We start from the raw sequence: 11,027 nt of genomic DNA on the forward strand, positions 1-11,027 counted from the left end.
CCGTCTTCGCCCTTACGACGATCTTAACAATATGTGTTATGGCTGATGAAGAAGTTACGGTTATTGAAGATGAGGATGTCATTCTCGAAGATGACAACTTGATGGAAATTGAGAATTTATCGGACGATTCATCAGACGAAGACCGCATACTTTCGGAGGATTCCGATTACAATAGTGATTGCAGTAGTGTTATTACGGACATAAATCAACGTACTTTAAACCGAGTTGAAATAAATAGTTTAGGTGCTGTGAAAATGTGCTGTATATACTTTTATTATAAAAGTGAAGACAACGAAAAAATTTGCACATGCTGTTTTATGCATATTTCAGACTTATTTTCGAATATTCGTGTTGTGCGACAGTATAAAAGTGCAATTTATGACCTAATCCTGGGATCGTTTTGCGGAGAGTATAGAAAACCGTTGTATCAGATAATGCCCTGCAATATGTGCCCAATTTGCACTGTATAAGCTGGACAAAAACTTGTGTTGTGAAAAGACTTAAATAGGAAATATGGGGGACTCCGAACATTTTGCGGAATTAGAACAATTTCTATGGGAGGATTTCATACAGGTGAACTCGGTGTGTGCATGTGAATTATGGGAAAGAACATGCCTTAAATGTCTCGAGTGGTTGGAAGAACAGTACCGACACAAGATGTTACAACAAGGGCATGGAATTCAATCGCTGGCTAGCCGAACCGCGCGACTTGAAAGTTTAAGACATTCGTTACGCAAAAAATACAAACGCTTAGATGTCCGTGTCTCGGCGCTATCGACAAACACTCCTGTCACTTCAATTGTACAAATGGTGCAAGGTCAAGCAATCGGCTTGAAAAAATCTCATACAATAGATTTGGATCATTGTCTGCGAGATCATTATACAGTGATGTCCAAGGATTGGGATTTTGATATGTAAAACATAGCTGACGTCTTGTTATGGGTGAGAACGACATTGAAATACTCGAAGAATTAATTGTATCTATTTTAAAAAATATTAAATATTAAAAATTAAATTTATATTAATATAATGTTTTTCTGTTTCAGAAGGAGCGCCGCCTATATATATATATTTATTATTATAATTTTTATTATTATTATTTTTATTTTTATTTTTATTTTAACACACACACACACATTGTAATATACACACAATTATTAAATAAACTTATTATTATTATTATTATTATTAAAGTATCAATTATTTCTGCACCTTCTTCTTTCCTTTTCCTACATGCTTGCCTCGCGCTATCTCATCGGTACATGCATGCCTCGCGCTATCTCTCTTTATCTCTTTCTTCTCCCGCGAACGTCATCCTTTTCCAACACCAATGCGGACGCTATCCTTCTCCCTCGTGCCTGTGATCGCCTCGCGCTATCCTTCTCGCACCGCCTCGCATATGCTCTCTCTCGCACCGCCTTGCGCTATCCCTCTTTTACACATTGCGGACACCTCGCGCTATCTCTGTCATACCTACTCGCGGCATCGTACCTTCGCGTTCCCTCTTCCCCGCGGCCCCCGAGCCTACCGTTCCGCCGCGGTCCCCCTCTCCCTCACCACGGACCCCGCGCCAACGGTTCCGCCGCGGTCACCCCCGCGTGACGTCATTCCCACCCCCGTGACGTCACCCCCCCGTGACGTCATTCCCACCACCGTGACGTCATACCCCCCCCGTGACGTCATCAGCCCCGTGATGTCATACCCCCCGCGCCGGTTTCCCCCCACCCCCCCTCAGAGGACCATGGCTTAAAACCCGCATAGTATCACTACTCTAATGTAATGGTAAATTTAACTCGTTTTCGTAAAATCCGCCGGCGACGGGATTTCCGCGCAAATCTTCGAGTATATAGGTCGCGGGATTAGTTTTCTGTACTTTAACGATCATAAACACTTCGGTCGTCCAATTTAGCGTGTAACCTTTGTCAAAGGTGGTCTTGAATTTACTCACGCGTATCGGATCACCTACTTTGAATCATACTGGTGCCGCAATTTTTACGTTGCTGTATACCGTATTTAAAAGTTTATCGGCGATCGCGGGGATAACATCGATAAGTTTCATACCGATAGTGCGACCTTTTCGCGCATTGTACTCTCCAACGAGTCGGGACAACGCGTCGATCCACTTGTAATTTCCATTAAACGTAAACATTTTACACATATTGTTCTTTAACGTTCGGTTGAATCGTTCAACGAGGCTTTCATGACAGAGTACGTCGAATAATGAAAATTTTTCGGGCATCTTCCATCGTCTCGAATTATTTTTGCTATCGTTTCCGACATCTCATTTCCACTCTTACTCTTGAGCGGTACAGCCCACGCATACTTGCTCAATACATCGATAACTATGAGTATGTATTAGTTATAGGCTTTGTTGAATTGTGCATATGGACGCATCTCGACCACATCCGCCTGCCATAGATTATCGTATCCACGTACTATGACACGTCTACGTGGAAAATTTTTTCTTGCTGGAGCATGCAATTCTTCCATGAGCAGCTGTTTTTCAGAGGTCTTTTGTGGCATATTTGATCGAGGCATAATTCGTCATAATGAGGTAATTTCTCCACATATATTCTTTATATATCTTTTTTCTCCTATGCTGAATTAGATGTAGTCTGCGCGTGAGTTGCATACCGAAGTATTTTCTGCATCTCACCTATCATTATTTGTAGCGTCTACATATTTGTCTCGAGCGTGATTATTTTTTTCTTAAATTCTTTCTATTCATCTTCTAAAAGCCTGATACTTATTTCCATGTAATGTTTGTTCTGGCATCAGTATCTTCCGATTGCGCTACGCGTTGTATCTTGTGCGATCTTGCATCAAAGCCGAAGATTGACACAGAGCGTTATCGCGCACGTAATTTCTTAGTAATCCATTCCATTGATAGTATGAGTTGTTCGGTGTTCCCAAGAATAACCCAAATTTATTAATCAACATTTCGATACAAACAATAATGACAGACTGACTCGTTTCGTCCACGCACCGTTTAATTTATAATAAAGTCAGCTTCGCAAAGTTTCTCGATTATTAATACTATTTCATTGTCGTGGGCATTGTTGCCGGCTTGATGTGAAACTTCCAGCAATCGCAAGCGATCTACTAACTCGTTGGGATCATTTCAATGTACGTAATCGACGTTATTATCATTTAACGTCATAGCGCATGGTATGTTTATACCGCTCTCAGCTTTTTGTTAGGCGCTATTATATTTTTATTAAGGATTAATGGCACTATTATATTTTTATACTTATATCCCTTGTTACTTAATACTGGATTGCATATATTGTTGCCGCGTCTATGCGCATTTGTCGCCTGTAATATATTTTTGTATTTTAATATCGTCAATATACCATATACGTCACCGTTGGGCACTCTTTTGAAAATCAACTCGTAGAGACCTGGTGTTTCCACGTATTTTATTCCATCAATAATTATATTGTTATCTTGATCCACATCAAATACTTGATCACCAATCCTTCGTTGTGAAATTTAACACCGTATACATAATCCATATTGTTATCTTTATCATGACTCAAAATAGCTCGTACATATTTTTGCCCTAGTGGGCCCAAATATGCGTGCAATATACCTTGACCCTCGGACGTTTGTAATAAATGTTTAACCGACATTACAAGCGTTTCAGGCGTGGTGTCAAAAATTTCATCAGATGGACACGGTCATTTCTCCAATATTTGACTTGGTTATACGTTATTTATCGGAGAAACCGCATTCGACAATTGTTCCATTCGCTTACGTTTTGATTGATTTCAAATAGAAGTCATTATCAAATTGTTTATTGATATATTTGACCGTGTTCGCTTTGTTCCATACTTTGACTTTTTTCAGATGCTTGTCTTCGAGCATACTTGATGGTTGAATTCGATTTTTGCTTCATTAGATACTTCATTGATTGTATTTTTGACAAGTTGTTTTAGAGGTTCGATAATTGGTTTAAAGCCTCTGCAATGCGACGTCTTCCTTGACTAGTTTTTAAAGAACGATATTTTTTGCGGATTGATTCACTCGTTTTCACAATCTCTCTCCCAATCTTCTCATGATCGTCACCGTCAATCGTCGTCGTCATGTTGCGCTCGGACGGAAAATTTTAGACGTTGTTCGATCGATGTATCAATAGCGACCAACCATTTTACGGTATTGCAAAATCGTTAAATCCTTTTCGATATCGTCCATTAGTCTGTAAACTGTTTTTATCAATCATCACACTACAAATACATACTTGTGTTGTTAACATTTCTGACAGAATGCGCGAAAATCGTCGTAAGACATGTCAGTATTTACATGATCGTTGTATACATGTTTAAGTTTGTAACATCTTGTTTAAACAAAATCAGTAAATTTGCAATGTCCCGTATGAAATGCTTGGGTATCTTGGCATACGTTTGACAAAGATAGAAACAGTCGACGCTCGAGTGTCGACTCATTGCAAAGTACTCTCTTATCGTATCTTGCTTATCGCACGCCACGTCGTCAAAGATAAAAATGGAATTCGGAAGCGCCTCGCTCGGTGGAATAACGTCACTATTATTAGAGAATGTAAAATAACCAATTTTGTCGATCGGTAATAGCAAATTTTCCAAGTATCGATATTTCACTTGTTGAAGCAATTTCAAATATACCCAATCGCGGAATGTACACATGTGGACTTTCTATGAACTTATCAACACGTTAGTCTTACCGCAATTCAAAAGACCGCAAATGATACCGCGTATAGTAATCGGTAGCATGTTTCCATCCTTGCGTATTTTTTTCTCGGACGTTACTCGTGTTTTATCGTCAAAATTTGTCACTTTGATTATCGTTGCTTGCCGCATGAACCGCATGTTTGTTCTCGCGAATCTCCAATCATATTTTTGGAAAATAAGTCATCGGGGCCCTATTTATAGAGACGCACCAAATCGAAACCACTCAATCTCAAAAATGTTTCTTCTTCTATCGGTTGACAGCGATATTCTCGAGCTTACCACCAAGCAATTACAGATTATCCCCAAGATTGTTTTACTGCGGGACTTCGATAGCTTCGTGGAACAATTGTGGAACAAGCTTTCCGAACATATAAAAGCTAACTCAGAGATTCGACGGTATCGTCAGTACATGCGATATTATAATTTACCAAAAAGTGTTTGGCAGCAAACACATATCGACGGTCCGACACTGTTAATAAAGGATTGTGGTAACTGCCGGCAAAAATTATAAGAGGTAATGGTTTGTTATATTCGTATAGAATGCAGCGTTATCACTGGCGCCTACAGCAATAATAAGCGCGTACACATAATACATGAATTTTCACCGAGCGTACCGCCAGGTTAGGTTCTGATATAAAATATCAGAAACGCTAGCACAAATCATTTATCTACCGATCGTCGCACGGAGCATTACTGATTTAATGATACGCATTGTTGATCAAGAAAGACATTTGCTCGATTTTTGAGAAGAGGAAATTAGCGTAAGATTGCATATACGGTGGCGGCAAAAATAATAACGTGCGACAAATGAAATGCTTGTGTTGAACGAAAGCCTGGAGCACGCGAGAGACAATATCTTTACGAGGGACAATATTTTTGCGAGAAAGCGAGTGGCTGCAGTATCGGGTGACAATAATCAGATATCCGGTTACGCTAAAAAGAAGATCAGCGCGTTGAATCGCGAATTTTTAAAATCATTAGGATTCGTCGTACGAAATACTTGAACAATATGATTGACATCTTGAATATCGGAGGCGAGCCGATCTTTGACGATCATATCATCAAGATTGAGACTCATACGTACAATCCATACGCCAACACAACGCTTCAATATAGCGATGAGATACGGATACTAATACAATATTAAGATTTGTACACGTTACCGTATGAAAGTTTTGTATACGTCGAGGGAAAGTTGAGGGTGCGTAAGGTAGATGAAGGGGTAAAAGTGATATTACGAAACAATTGTGTCGCGTTTATGTTTGATGAAGTTCGATATAAACTCGACGGTATGGAGATTGACCGCAACAGAAACGTTGGAATAACTTTCATGATTAAAAACTGTCTCTCTAACAACCAAGAAAGGTAAAATTTTGGAGAATGCTGCGTGGAATATGTCGCAAAATGCTATTGAAACTTACTTCCATTTTTGCGTGCCGCTAAACATATTATTAGGTTTTTACGAAGATTATAAGCAAATTGTGATCAACCCTCGTCACGAATTAATTCTGATACGTTCGCGCAACGACAACAATTGCATATTTGGCCATGCTTCCACTGAAGCTGATATCGAATTATTCAAGATACAATGGCGTATGCCACATGTAATATTGAGCGAGATCAATAAACTATCCTTGCTGCGCTCGTTGGAAAGCGGGCAATACTTGAATATGTGTTTTCGCTCTTGGGATCTATCCGATTTTCCTCTATAATACGACTAAGCATTCGTGGACTGTGAAAGCCGCCTCCCAACTGGAGAAGCCGCGATACGTGATCTTTGCACTGCAGACTGGTAAAAAAATGCTATGTCAAAGGATATTACTACATTCGACGACTGTAAATTAACTAACGTTAAATTCTATTTAAACTCGGAATTTTACGATGATTTGAATTTAGATTTCGATAAAAATAGTTTCGCCCTCTCGTTCGATAGTATGTGATGATGATGTGCTATTAAACATTTCAAAATTTCTATATTGCGGTCTTCTCGCGGTTATTGATTGCTCGCGACAAAACGAGTCTGTCAAAAATTCCACCATGGACGTGAGATTAGAGTTTTAGTGCAAAGAGGATATACTGGCCAATACTACCGCCTATTGTCTCATCTTGCACGATCGCGTTGCCAAATATTGCCCATTGGCTAACGTAGTTCGTAAAATTATCTAGATCAACAAATATTCCCTCCAATATCAAAAATATATAAAGATTAAAATTTAGACGATCGACAGCAGTCGTACATCATTCTTGCAATCGTACAGTAATATTATTAGCATGATCGCACTACCGTTTATAGATCTGCAAGGATTCATTATCGGGCGAAACTTTATCGTGAAGGAAGTAACGATACTGAGAAACGGATTTGTTCTATCTCACTACTTTCTTGCATGTCCCGTACCACGGCGTGCGCTTACAAAATCTGAGAGATGTCAAGCTTCATGGCTAATCGGACATCACCATGGACTTCAATGGGAAAATAGAAACGGACTATACAGCTTCGCTAGACGATTGATTACGAGAGCTATGATAGGTGCGACGTAAGAGGAAGATGGAGCATCTCCTATCGTGTATGTTAAAGGACACAAAAAACGAGAATGGCTGGTCGAAATACTTGAGGATGATGCAAGAAACGGTGTTTTTATTGAAACTTTGGATGCAGACTATGAAGATATCGCTTCGTTAAGTAAACTAGATGTTATTAATACTATGCGCTGTGAAAAACACTTAAAAAGTTGCACTTTACAAAATGTATTTAAAATATTCAATTAGTGGACGAATCGTCATAAGGATTCACCCAAACATTATTTAGAATAAATTATTGTTAAAATATATTTTTATTCTCTTTTATTCTTCCCTTCTCCTTTTCCTTATCCCAGTATGCGAGTATTAAATTTCAGTACGCCTTGTCAGGCTACAAATGTTACATTTCAGTACATGGATATAGACTTTAAATATTTGACTGGTGTATAAATAATTGTTTTGTCGTTCAATAGTCGTTCATAGCCATTCAATAACCGTTCGATAGCCATTCGATAACTGCTCAATAGACGTTCAATAGTCGTTCATAGCTGTTCAAAAACTGTTCGATAGCTGTTCAAAGCTGTTCGGTAGCCGTTCAATAGTTATTCGATAGTGGTTTTCATGTTATAATAATCCGTTATTCATGTTAAAATTCTCCATTATTTTATTTAAAAGACTTTGAATAGTTGTCCGCGGAACGTGCTTACTTTTGTCTTTTTATCAAGTGCAGAAGCATAAGCGTTCTTTGTAAGTGATATATTCCCTACTCTAAAATATTTAATCGAGATAATAGGTTTGTATTTTATTGCTGCACTAAGTTTATTCTGCACTGAAGTAAATCAGTGCAAGCGAGGACAAGATAATCTGATCAAGGATAAAGAACGTTTCAGTGCATTAATCAACATGGCGCATCACTTGATCTTGCACAAATTATTGGACTCTTCTGATGAAGAAATTATAAATATAGTGCCACCCTTTTGCAACTATTTTGCATGATGATGATGATGGTAATATATTTGTATATTATGTACAATTTATTATTATATTGTCAAAAAAATTAAAATGTTTTAGAAATTTAATTTAACCTAATCTAATCTACTACTTAATTTTTTTTTAGATTTTGACGAGTTACGTTTATTACATCCAATTTTTGGAATAATGCAAAGAATTGAACATATTAAAATAAATGATTATATAGAAAATATAGTAATTAAACTAATATAGATTTCATCATGCATTTTCGATTATCGAGGGCAGTAGCATATGATTTAATAGATCGATTCAGATTGTCGGAATATTTCTATATAGGATATGTATTATTTTTAACTTGAAGTAAGGAAACAAAACTGCAAATAATATTTACAATTAATGAATATTTTATACACGTGTTTTCAGATCGTGTAGAAAATAGAAAAATAACTGCTGTTACGTCCAGACTCGAGGAAGAATGAGTCGACGGAAGGGCGTAACAACTATCTTTTATTATCCCGAAGTGTAAACGTCTCGTGGCGTTTGGAATCGGGTCGAACGAACTGACAGGTCCGCAAAGCAGGTAAACGACTGAGTCGCTATTACACTGTTTTCGGAAGTTCGCTTGGCGGTTCCTTTTTGGTAAGAGAATTTAATCTCTTTTACGCGGGATGGGACCAAGTGCGATCTTTATCTAGGAACGAGTGGGGAATTAATAAAAGGTTTACTTGATTTTAATTAACAAAGTTTAAATTTATTCATTCTAAAATTAATGCTAGGTATACATGATAAAAAGAAATAATAATAATAAAAATAATTCGCGGGTGTTACATTAATACAGAGGGCATCAGTCAGAATGACGAGGGAAAGTTTTACCGTTAAATTTTAGGTTCTGACTGGTTAATACAATATAAAGATTTAACCGTTTGAGTGCGGCGAAGCGCTATCGCGCTTCACTTGTCGTTTGCCAAAAATGCGGAGGAGCGCAATAGCGCTTCTCTTGTTTTGTACCGAGAATGCGGTAGGGCTGCTGTTGGTTCGTATAATTTTCGCATCTATTGAGATCAGTTGTATTCATATCAAGTGCAGTTGTTATTCATTTCACTCAATTGTGGTTTTAGCGTATATATAAGAAAATTCTTCAGCACTCAAACGGTTAATAATAAAAAAAAACCAAGATATGTGTGTGTGTGAGAGAGTGAGTAAGAGAATGCGATATGAAGGAGGGAGAGAGAGAGAGAGAGAGAGAGAGAGAGAGAGAGAGAGAGAGAGAGAGAGAGAGAGAGAGAGAGAGAGAGAGAGAGAGAGAGAGAGAGAGAGAGAGAGAGAGAGAGAGAGAGAGAGAGAGAAGGCGAAGGGAGATTTTTTGGCTTTAATTAATCCTGGTAGGACGAGTCGGGTAATTCGTTGCAAAACTCTTCTATAGCTTTCTCGAATTCCGATTCTGAAAGGTGCGGGGAAGTTGGGGGTGAATTGTTCAGGAGGATAGTAGATAGGGAGGAGAAGGAACGTGGGGAAAGCGGAGGTTCAATGACTGGGATGATATATTCGGGGAAGTAGATAGGGGCGTAGCTGGGTTAGGCGAGAGGGGGAGAGTAGATCTAACAGATACTGATGTTGGGTTGTTAATGTGAGTAGCGCAAAATCTGCATTTTACAGGCGTTGGAGTCCTCCGACTCCTGCGAATGACTGTTTGGCTGGGCGGTAAGGTGTGAGTAATGCCGGATCTGGTTTTCACTACGAAACCAGTGTTAATATAATATAACGTAATACGTTATGTCTCGTGAGGATTAATAGCACAAATGAAATAGATGAATGTGACTTACTTTTTATCTCGTAAATGAAAGGTGCGGATTTTACTAATGTGCTGAGTTGCTGGGTTCCAGATTAGTCAGGTCAATCAGCGATGAGTGCACTGGTATAAATTTTCTAGTTTGTTTTTCACGGTGCCAGGGCACTTAATCAGTGCCCTCATTAGGCGGGGTGTTTCTCCTACTTCCCGAATTTTCACCCGTGGTGATTGTCGATTGGTGATCTCGATATCAGTTCAAGTTTCTTGAGCATTAGATTTCCCTTGCACATGTGATCTGATTAGAGAAAGTCTTACTTCCTTATGATTATTTTTATCGATATTAGTGTAGCTGTCGTTACTGAATATGTCGTCACAGAAGTTTCATCATTATTGATTTAGTTACGTTTGTCAGATATTTTCTTAGAAGGAATTTTATTATCTTTTCGATATCAATTTATTCTTCCGCTGGAAAATTCTATTTCGAAGATATCTACTGATTTTTTATTTACTTTTAGGAGACCGGCGCGGCTTCGTCACTGGTCTCTCGCGTCTTTTCCACGGTTGCTCATAGATATTGATATTGACAAGTGACTAAATGTTTAAAGAAATGCGTGGCGCAAGATGCTCCATTTACCGAACGACTCATTTTTATCACCGATCGATTATCGCTGCCGCAACATTGCGGAAGGAAGGAATCGTGGAGTCGCCAGGACGTAACACTGCCGAAAAACATATTTTGTTACTCATGGTTTGTTGGTCATCAAACTGGATCTTACTGAGATGTAGTAGATAGATTTAGCATATCAATAAGTGTATTATATTTTGTAATTACAAGAGTAACAGATTTTATTTTATTGTTAGCACTTAATATTATTAAATATCCATCTCAATGCGAAAGAGAAGAAACTGCAAATTTTTATCTACAAAAAAAAAGATTTTCTGGTATAATTGGTAAATATAAATGAGTGCGCATAAATAATATAAATGTGTGCACACACACACGCACGCACGCACGCAAGTACTCTGCGTTGATACCACTGCTT

Source organism: Polyergus mexicanus, unplaced genomic scaffold (genome assembly GCF_030449975.1).
Source record: "Polyergus mexicanus isolate NDT 795.1 unplaced genomic scaffold, iyPolMexi1.0 SCAF_1, whole genome shotgun sequence".
NCBI lineage: Eukaryota > Metazoa > Arthropoda > Insecta > Hymenoptera > Formicidae > Polyergus > Polyergus mexicanus.